This window comes from Talpa occidentalis, unplaced genomic scaffold (genome assembly GCF_014898055.3).
Source record: "Talpa occidentalis isolate TD23 unplaced genomic scaffold, MPIMG_talOcc4v2.1 talOcc4.8, whole genome shotgun sequence".
Lineage (NCBI taxonomy): Eukaryota > Metazoa > Chordata > Mammalia > Eulipotyphla > Talpidae > Talpa > Talpa occidentalis.
The window spans coordinates 27,709,358-27,720,196 of NW_023605194.1; positions in this window are offsets into that span (position 1 = coordinate 27,709,358).

The following is a 10,839-nucleotide window of genomic DNA, read 5'->3' on the forward strand; positions in this document are numbered from 1 at the left end:
AAGAAACTATAAAGAAACGAAGCTCATGACTCTTCCTTTAAGAAATTCATTCATTCACTCATTCATTCAAATAAATATTTTTTAGTATGTTAGAGGCTGTCTAAACACTGCAACACAGAGGCGAGTAAGACAAAAATGACCTCCATTTTTGTGAAGTTCAGAGTCTAGCAAGGAAGGGGAACAAAATGTTATAAAACAAGAAGGTTCAGAAAGACATGTATGCTTCAATATATTGATGTAAATATTTAAATCTCAGGGCCTCCCTTATGGTGCAGTGGGTGGAGCGCCGTGCTGTGAAGCTGTTTGCAGCCTCTGCAATGCAGGCTCGATTCTCGGCTGGCCAGGGAGATACCCACATGGCACGGCAGACCTCTCCTGCCTCACATGCTGCTCCCCTCAGCAGTGTCTTCAGTCGGTCTGCCTGTTCTGTTCCCCACTCTGTCTCTGGTGAATTCTCTTACCCTACCCTGCCTCTGGCCTGTACCCCAGTGCTTGTATGAATAAAAATAAATCTTTAAAAAAAAATTTTTTTTTAAATCTCAGTAGAGAAGTGGTAATCCAAAAAAGCAGATGGTACAAAATATCTAGAATTTATCTTTGATGCGTATTATATAATATTTTTTGTCACAAATTACCTTTTTTAATTACATGTTGATTGGGCTATTATTAAAATGCTCTTTATTCTTCTAGCCCACACAGTCTCACAGTGGGAGTGATGGATCAGAGCTCTGAGGGGAGGCAGCAGAAAGTTAGCTGTAAATATAAAAGTGTTACGGACAATTCACTAGTGAAAAATCTACCTTCAAGAAAACAAGTTATAACTAATCCACAGGGAATTACAGACCTGGAGAATCTCATGGATGATCTTGGACAAACAGCTTCTTACTGTTTAGCAGGCGGGTACGACACCGGAGCCGTGTTTTGTTTGAATTTGTTTGAAGGAATGTGATATAGAGCAGTGCATTGCAAATTATCTTCAGTGAAGAACTTTTTAAGACTTTCACAGAGCTATGCATTTGACAACAAATTAGAAGAAAAGTGAAGTGGAAAAAACAATATAAGTCCAATTTTTTTCTTATGAGTATCAATTGACATTAAATACATTTCAATAACTATGGTCATAACAAAGATAATACGAAGAAAAAGTCACAGAACCCCACTATTTTCCACGGAACAGTTTTCTGCTGTACAGCTCCACAGCTAGGGAAAACCTAGCAGTTAACCTGAGAAATGACTGTAGCTTAGTCACTTCCTGTACAGAACGCTGAGCATGCAAGGCCCTGCTGTGATGAGTGTGGAAAAGGAGGAGGTGATGAGAAGGGGATGGAGGAATGTGGGGACTGTGTGCTTCTGAGAGCATCTGGAGGAGTAATGGTGCAGAGATGCTACCTGCAGTCCCCAATCAGCCTGTACACACCTGATTTTTGCCTCTGAGTTTCTGCTCTTTAATTATGTACAATGAAATTGAATCTGGACTGCTGCTCTGAGGGCACTAAAAGGTATTTGACTTTTAGACTGAATATAGGGACTAAACTGTTCTTAAGGCAAAGAGACTGTATTTGACAAAGTATCAACAGCCATATTTGAATGAGAAAGGTATCATATTAGAAAGTTTAATATCAGTTAACCTCATGGTTCTATATCTTAAACCCAGTGTTTTTTTTTTTTTTTTTTTTTTTTTTTTTTTATGTTTTGCTCTGAGCAGTCTATCTAGGCAGCTTGTTTAAAGTGAAGACTCCTTGGCCCCATTTCCAGAGATTGATTTAGTATGACCTGGGGTACAGTGTGAGGGGCTTTTATCAGCCTACCCTGTGATTCTGGTCCTATCTGGATTGCAAATGTTGAGAACTGATGTTTCCCAACATGCTGACAAACTGAGCCATAGAGCTGATCTTGTCAGCTGTTAGGGTGAAAAAAACTTGATTAATATGAAATTAGATCTAATTCACTGTGTATGGTTTTAGAATCTTGTCAATAAATATACAGCATTTCTACAAACTTTTTCTTACATTCCCTTTAATACTGACTGCTTACTATTGATACTAAAACTTCTGTAAGCTTGTGGAAGTAAATAATCCACAGATAACCTTAGATGGTTTTCAAATATATATATATATTTAAGATTTATTTTTTTATTTTGTTTATACAAGCACTGGGTACAGTCAGAAGAGCGGGAGGGTGAGAGAATTCACCAGAGCCAGAGCGGGGAGCAGAGCAGGCAGAAGGACCGAAGTATACTGCTGAGGGGAGCAGCGGGCGGCAGGAGAGGTCTGCGTGCCATGTGGGACCCTCCTCCGGTGGCCAGGGAGCAGCCGGGGATCGAACCAGTGCTGCAGAGTCTGCGGGCAGCTTCGCAACCCAGTGCTCAACCGCTGCGCCACCGGGGAGGCCCTCAAATATATTTTAAAGACATATGAGTGCTTAAGTTTTAAGTGCAGAGTTGGCTAATTCCAGCATTATTGAGTAACTCCTAGCATTAACTAGATAATGCTGGCATCAGCACAGGGTCAGCTGAGAATTGGTGCATAACATTTCTGTCCCCATGGCCAAGGAGCTGATCAGATGCTTGTCAACAAAACAGAGATTAGATCTTTGTAAAATACATGTTGATTATTAGCCACTGAGAATGAGATGTTCACCTTGGCCAAGCCCCAGAAATGCATCTCAGTGCTTACTTATTCTTAGGTCTCCAAATAACTCCTTTTACATTGTTTATGGTTAAATTCCAGATACCTGTGACAGAGACAGATGCAGGTAAATTCCAGAGACCTGTTCCTCTTAGTTCTGTCCTTGGATCCCTTCATGTCCAGGTATCTCCTATCTCACTACTTTCTCTTGGTTATGCATTTATGTCACAGCCTGCCTGTGATGATTAATTTCTATCCCAATTTGACTGGATCCCAGGGTATCCAGTTATCTGACTAAATGTTATTTTAGTGTGTGAGAGTATCTGTAAGAGTATGACCAGATGAGATAAGCACTTGAATCTATGGACAGAGTCAGGCAGATCGCCTTCCTTGGTGTAGGTGGGCTTCATATACTGAAGGCAGAGGACTGGAGAATTCTCTCTCTGCCTCATTGTTTGAGCTGGGACATCCGTCTTCTGCCTTTTAATTGGCCAAGAGCCCCCTGCTTCTCAGGCCTTTAGACTCATACTGAACAGCACCACTGTCTTTTCTGGGTTTCCTACTTGCAGGTGGCAAATGATGGAACTTGTCAGCCTCCATCTTGTGAGCAACAAAGCTATCCATCCATCGATCCCAACAGATTGGGATATATATAAGTATATATGTAATATATATGTAGATACATATGTATTACATGCATATATATAAATTACAAGTCTGATTATTGGATCATAGTTATATACTTATACATATACTCATGTACTTATATACAATGTAGTATGATACATATATAAGTACTTGTGTATGAATATGATTATATGATACATGAGAGTATGTATTAATGTGTATATAGATAGATAATACACTGCCCTGCTATTGCCCTATAATGCATACCTTTCTGTATTCTCCTCATTAAAACTTAGCTCTTCTGTATCCCGTTTGCTGATCTTCTGCTTTGTCTTAACTGTCAGTCAATTAATCATACACGCTAGTCCTTTTTTTTTCAGGGCAATGTCTCTTCTTACAAGGTGTATGTAGTTATATTGAGACAAGTAACTCCCTGGATCAATGTTTGAACCCCAGAGAGTGCTGATAGAGATTTCAGACAGAGTGACAAGTTGGTGGTAATGATAGCTCCTCAAATCATACCTTGCTTGCTTCCTGCACTGATTAGGATTCCGTGAACCCTACAGCTGTCTCCTTACTTACAGACCCCAGGAACCCTGCAGCTGAAAGCTTGCTGTTACCAAATGAGTCTGCGTCACTTTTGCCAGGCTGCTCTCCTGCCAGCGTTGGAGCTGAGAACTGAAGGAATTCCCTAGCTTTCTAAAGCAAACATGAATGAGGATAATTAGGTATCAGCTGAGATTTGTCTGAGAGATTTGGCCAGTTGCCCTGTTCTGGTCTTTGTGGAAAGGTGCTTGGGCTGCTCTCCCAGCCTGAGAGAGCAATTCCAATGAAAAATGCTGACAGTCATCGCCCCTCGTCCATCAACATCCTCATCATTGGCTTTGCATATGAAGTGTTAGAATATATTTTGAAAGCGGGAATAAAATTAACACCTGAAACTATTTCTGGGTGGCTGCATCAAAGGTCACAATGCCTCTTACTCTGGGTTCTTAGAAATTTCAATGCAGAAACAGCTTTTAAATAATGGTTTTCCACTTATTTGTAAAAATCAAAAGACATTTAATTAAATCAATTAAAGGGAAATTTGGCCTAATTCCCATTCATCCTTCTGGATCATTCAAAGCACTGAGTTTTTGGATGAAAACTATCCCTTAAATATTTAAACATGAATTTCAGCAGGGCAAGAGTTTCATGGTGATACTATTATAGACTGAGGTACAATGTTTTCATTTGCATTTCACCACAGCAAATATAAAAAAAGGACACTATTTATCTACTATTGATGAGAACACGTGGAAAAAACATGTTCCCTTTCAAAGAAATCATAGCCAGTGTTTTAGATTGATATTAGACAAATTCAGGCATTTGGAAGAATAAAACAAAGCTTTTAAATAGGATATTTACAAAAAGTGGAAAAGGATGAAATGTAATAAACACCCATTCAGCGCTGATGTCATTTTCTCATATTTACTTAGTCTTTTTGATAAAGGAAAAGTTTAAAAATATAGTCAAAAACTATAGTTGTTACTTTGGGCCAGTTCCCTGATCTCTGTGTTCCTGTGTCTCAGTTACTTCATCTGTAAATTGGAGATGATACAATCGAATAACTCATGGAGTGTTGAGAAGATTAAATGAATAACAACGTAGAGAACTGCAGACAGTGCTGATTACTGATGCCCAGTGAATGGACTGTCATCACCCAAACCCTTCCACCCCATCCTTCTCCCAGACTCAGGCATTTGTCTAATGTTACTATCCACCTTTCTCATCAATGCTTGTATAATTTTAATGCATGATATTTATGTTTTTTTAAAGTTTACCTCATTGTTTGAGTTTTACATGTTATGCATATTTGTGTATCATCTTACTTTTTTTCTTAATGCTGGATTTTGAGATCCCTTTCTATTGAGATACCAAGTTCATCCATCTTAATTCACTGTAGTATTTGGTTAGCTGATACATAGCTATGTGGCTTTCCTTGCACATATTTCTTTTAAAGACAAAATATTGGTTAGAAACCACAAATATTGGTTTAAAAACCACATAAAATATAGGATGTCCAACAAAATTTGAATTTCAGATAAACAGCTACAGCAATTATTTTAATGAATGTATTTTCTGAAGTAGCATGTCTCCATATGTGACATGGGAACCTACTTATATTAAAGATATTTGTTTTTTTCATTGAAATTCTTATTTTACTGAACATACCCTGTGTGCTTGTGTAAATGCATGCACATGAGGGTGAGCTTGCTAAATTTGGCAGTCCTAGAGCTGGAAATGGCATATGGATCATGATGGGATGAGTAGGAGTCAGATATACTATGGGTGGGGGGTGGTGTGCTGCAGGGTACTTCTTGTATAATCACCTCTCCTATTCCTTCTGCTCAACAAAGAATACCTCGCACCCAAGGGTAAGTCTCAAGAGCACAAAACAGGTAAGAGAGGTTGGAGGTAGTGGTACCTTATTTTACTAGGATGTTGAATTTGTGGCAACTCTAAGGTCTTTATCCATCTGTGCTGGTCTTACAAATATTCAGGAGTTGTAAACAGTGTGCTGGGAAGCACCAGACTGAGAAACAAACCTTGCATGTTTCATTCCAAAAAAGGAGGAAGTTTGGAGACTACATCTCTGCACCAAGGCTTGGTCTTGGCACATCTGCTTTATTGCATGACTTATGGGGAAGCAGGTAAAGACTTCTATGTTTATTTGGTCTAGCTAAACATTATGCTTTGAGTAAAATAAACATATGTTGGAAATAAGTTAGTGTTTTATGTTTTCTTGAGCATTTCTTTTCAGGCTTGTAAGTAGAAGAGGCATGTCCAGTATCTTCGTGAAAATATTATTGGATATTATCAAATCCACATATACTTTTTATTTGAATACTTATTTCCTGTGCATTGTTATCCACCAACCAGTTCTTGACTCATTTGTTCATTCACATCATTTACTTATTAGATTTATATAACTTAGATATATTTAATAGATTTTACTGTAAAGAATGTATTTAACCATTAATACAGTGTTGGGTCGCTTTGTGCTACCAGTGGCCTCACTCCTTTTATATTGTTTATTTAAAGTGAATCCTGTTTTATTTTAGCAATAAACAATGACCATACTGGGGTCATGAACTAAATGAAAAACAAACAAACAAAACAAAACAACAAAACTTGTGCTACTCATTTCATGAAAGATGCATTTCTCTAATAAAATTTTACATTTAAATAATTGCTTATTAAAATTTCTAGTACTTTTAGTTTTTGATCTATAGTAAACTAGTAGTAATTTATGTGATACTAATTAGATGTAACACGAATTAGTGATAGTTGTTTTACTTAAGATAAAAATTTAACAATATTTTAAACAAAAAAGTTTTAACTCTGAGTCTTGATGTCACAAGAAAATGTTTTTTTTGGTGATTTATTATTGTGTATACATTTGTGATGAATATGATAGGATTATCAACAAAGACATTCAAGAATAAAAATATATTACATTAAGAGAAACGTCTTCATGTAAAATAGAATGGAAATAAAAGTTAAAAAAATAAGGAATGAAATGTTTAGGAAGAGCTGTTTATTTTTAAAAATAAATGGTAATGGTTATTTGATACCACTTTCGAATAGATTTTAAAGAATGACCACAGATTTATTTTTAATGTCAGTTTTTATAACTAATGCAAAATTACATTTTCTGCCACTTTTTACATTTATGATTAAAAAATTTACATTCTACCTAAAATTTTGCAAGCAACTGCATAGTTTTTCAATATCACTTTATAAAGTTCATGTTCAAAAAACATGTAGATTTTCAGCAGCTCCCCAGGATGCCCAAAGTGGGGGTGTTATGCAGGAAGGTATAGGAGATTGACAGGTTTTGTCAAATTCTAAATGATTGCTCCATTTTATACTCCCATTGACAGTGTATGGGAGCCATTATTTTTCATATTTTCTAGACACTTAGTATTAAGGTTTAAGGTTTGCCCAGTCTAAATGGTGTAAAATGCTAAGACTTGGTTTTAAGTTTGCAATTCCTGGATTACAAGTGAGGTTGAACTTCTTTTCATGTGCTGTTATCCACTTGCATTTTGTCTTCTGTGGATTTCCTGCTCATATTTTTGCCCATTTTTTAGTCATTAATGTACATATTTGTAATGTAGAGAACCATCTTTTACAGTACATTGACTTGTAGTTTATTTGGGCTTGGGGGAAATACCTTTAAGTTCTTTGACGTTTCTTCTTCTGAACCTAGCCATTAATTAGACAAAAAAATTTCCTTTAACAAAGTATTCTTTATCTGTTTGTTTTTGATCTGGTCCTAGGAGTTTCTTCCTAGAAAAGTAACTGCTGATTTTCTTTCCAATATAAATCACCAAACCATGTGGATAGTTCCGACTACCTCATAAAAACTGCATATTTTCACATGGTTAAAATGTACAGGTAACTTGATACAAGTGAAAAAAAATTTAACACAGGGCCTCCCCTGGTGGCGCAGGCGGATGAGCACCTGGCTGTGAGGCTGTCTGCAGCCACTGCAGCGTGGGTTCCGTCCTGGCTGGCCAGAGAGGGTCCCACATGGTGCGGTAGACCTCTCCTGTCTCGCCCTCTGCTCCTCTCCCAGTGTATTTCAGTAGATCTGCCTGTTCTGCTCCCAACTCTGTCTCTGATGAATCCTTTTATCCTCCCCGCACATCTGACCTAAACCCCGGTTCTTGTGTAAATAAATAAATAAATCTTAAAAAAAAATTAACATAAAAAGAACTCATCACCTTACTAAAAATGTGGAGTCATGTTGATTGGGTTAATAAGGTTTGATTCTTTTGAACATGGAATTGTCTAGCAAAAGCGTTTCCTTCTGAGAAAGTTAATGGTTATATTGGAAAAACATGCAGTCCCTACCTCATGACTCAATGGCATCAATTAAGCCATTGAAATATAACTAATTTATGGGATGGGCAGGACCTCCTGGGGATACAGAAAATGGCCTCAAATTTCCTCTCACCACTCTTCAGTGCTGATGATCAACTCTCCCAGGACCCTCAACAAAAAACCCAAAACTTTCTAGTCGCTTTCAGTTTTTGAAAACTTCCCTTCAGTGATAGGATTCACTCTATCTTAAGTATCACTCTACCTACCTATCCATCCGTCTATCTATCATCATGATATTCTTAATTGTATTTTTTTATTGTGGTAAGATTGGTTTATTGGGATAACTTTGGTTTACAATACTGTATATGTTGTGGGGCTACAGATTCACACCTCTTCAGAGGTACCTTACCACAATGCCCACCGCCTAAGACTTTTTAAAGTATTAAAAGGTCAATATGATCCAATTGAAAACTTTAATCCCCAAAATCAGTTTAAATCTTTTCCCCTCCATCTCAGTCTTAACCAGAGGTCTGTAACTCAGGGACTTCCTATGGGTCGCTGGTGATAGGGGTGTGGTCCCCGGTTTCACAATTTCACCCGTTCTCTTTTCTCCCTTGTTTGGAAAAGGGAAGATCAGGGGAAAAGGGATAAAAGTCTTTTTATTTAGCTGATGACATTTGTGGTCCTGGTGTATGGCAGGGATCTGGATGCTGGTTGCTTTGTGGGTCATGGTTTGGGTTGTTTGGACACTGAGTTCTGTGCTCTCCGGATAATGTCTAAAGATCTCTAGTCCTGCTCCAGTGGCCACTCCACAACCTCTTAAGGCTGGTGTTCTTTGGTTTCTGGCAGAGGAAGGAAACTTCCCATCAAGTTGAGGCCATAACCTTTTCTAGTACAACAGTCGGTTCTCATCACCTAGGTGGGCTTCCATGCTTCTTAATGTGTTGTGAGGTGGTTGAGAGTGAACTGATAGTGCTTATAGGTACCTGGAAAAATCAAAAGGAAATTGTCTCTGGAGGAAGGCATATTAAATAGGGTATTCAAAGGATTCCACTAATGCTTTTTCAAGGATGATGATCTGCATACAGTAAACAAACAATAGGTAAGAAAAAAATGAAAACCAGTAGAAAAATAAATCCTTAGAATTTCAACTATAATTTTAAGATATGTTTTAAAGAAATAAAATATAATAAAGTAACTATAAGAAATTTCAACCATTTATTAGGCATATGAAGTGAAATATTTCTAAGTATAAGCTCTTGGGAATTTTTTTTTTTAATGATTGAATTGGCAGAAGCTTCTTAAAAGATGAAAGCCGTCTGTACTGAGAAAAGACAACTTTCACTGGTAAGTCTCTTATTGCAAGTCTTTTACTGCTCCATGAAACTTCTTTTCTTTTGAAAGCTTTGTGTTGGGTAGATTTGATATTCAACAAAGTGCCTACATCTTATGGAAAGCTTCATGAAGTTTTCCATATGTGTTTATCTATATAACTATCAATTGCTTCAAGTACTGAGCATTTCTAGTCCACAATGGATTACTTACACCTCCATTATTTAATAAGCCCCAAGGGTTACTCTCCCGTGGACTCTCTTAATTTATGTATAAGTTTTGCCTGTTTTTTATTTTTATTTTTATAAATGGAATGATAAAGCATGTGCCTTCTTACACCTGACTTCTTTTTGCTCAGTGTCTTTCTCCAAGAGTCCTTCATGGCTGTGTGTAGCACTAGCTTTTCTTCTTCAACACTTCTTATTCCATTGTTTGGATAGCTCACAATTTATTTATCCATTCTATTGTTGACAGAACTGGGTTGTTTCTACTTGGGGATAATTATGTATAATGCTGCTATGACAATCCTTATACATGTCTTTGTGTAAACATAAGCATTCCGTTCTGATGTGAGTGTACCCAGGAGTGGGATTGCTGCGGTGTAGGGTGCATGTATATTTAGCTTTAGTTATTATCACCAAATGGTTTTACTGAGAGGTTAGACCAGTGTATTCTCCTGACAACAATGTGGGAGTGTCCTTCAAAAGGCTTTCATTTGTCTTCAAAATTAAGGTCCTGCAATATCACTGCTTATATGATGTTAATGAATTTCTACAGAATCAGTGGTCAACGCTAGAAAAGGGGATGCTTCCATGGTGACTTTTGTCTTTTGACATTGTCAGCTGTCCATGTAAAGAGTCCAGATTCAGGAAGTGAAATGAGTACCCTTGTTCTGGAGGCGACCTTTACCCTGACCTTCCTTGGTTTTTTGGAGCCAGTAAATTTCAATTTTGTTTTGGTTCCTTTGAATTGGCTTTCTCGCACCAGCAACCAGAGAATCCTGCCTAACAGATCCTGTGTGGGAAGGAAAATGGCAAAGTCTCTTTCAGTCTTTCTGTCCTGAGTATCTAAATGTTCAAGTTTTAAAAAGTGAACATTTGCCTCAACTGAATGTACCACATAACATCTTATGCTACTGTCCCTACTTGTCGTGGTATAGATTGTGTGCATCAAACATTGCATGTGTGAACATTGGCATTTCTGGGACTCTGCCCAGGATTGCTTCTGCAGGCACATAGGATTTTCTAAACATGAATGATTTTAGTCGGGGGTCAGATAAAGTAAAGATCAATCCATTTTCTTTCCAACAGCAATGTTTAGTTTAAAAACGAAAGTAGAAAACTCTCAGAATGGGATTATTTTTCAGATAGTCCTTGTTTCA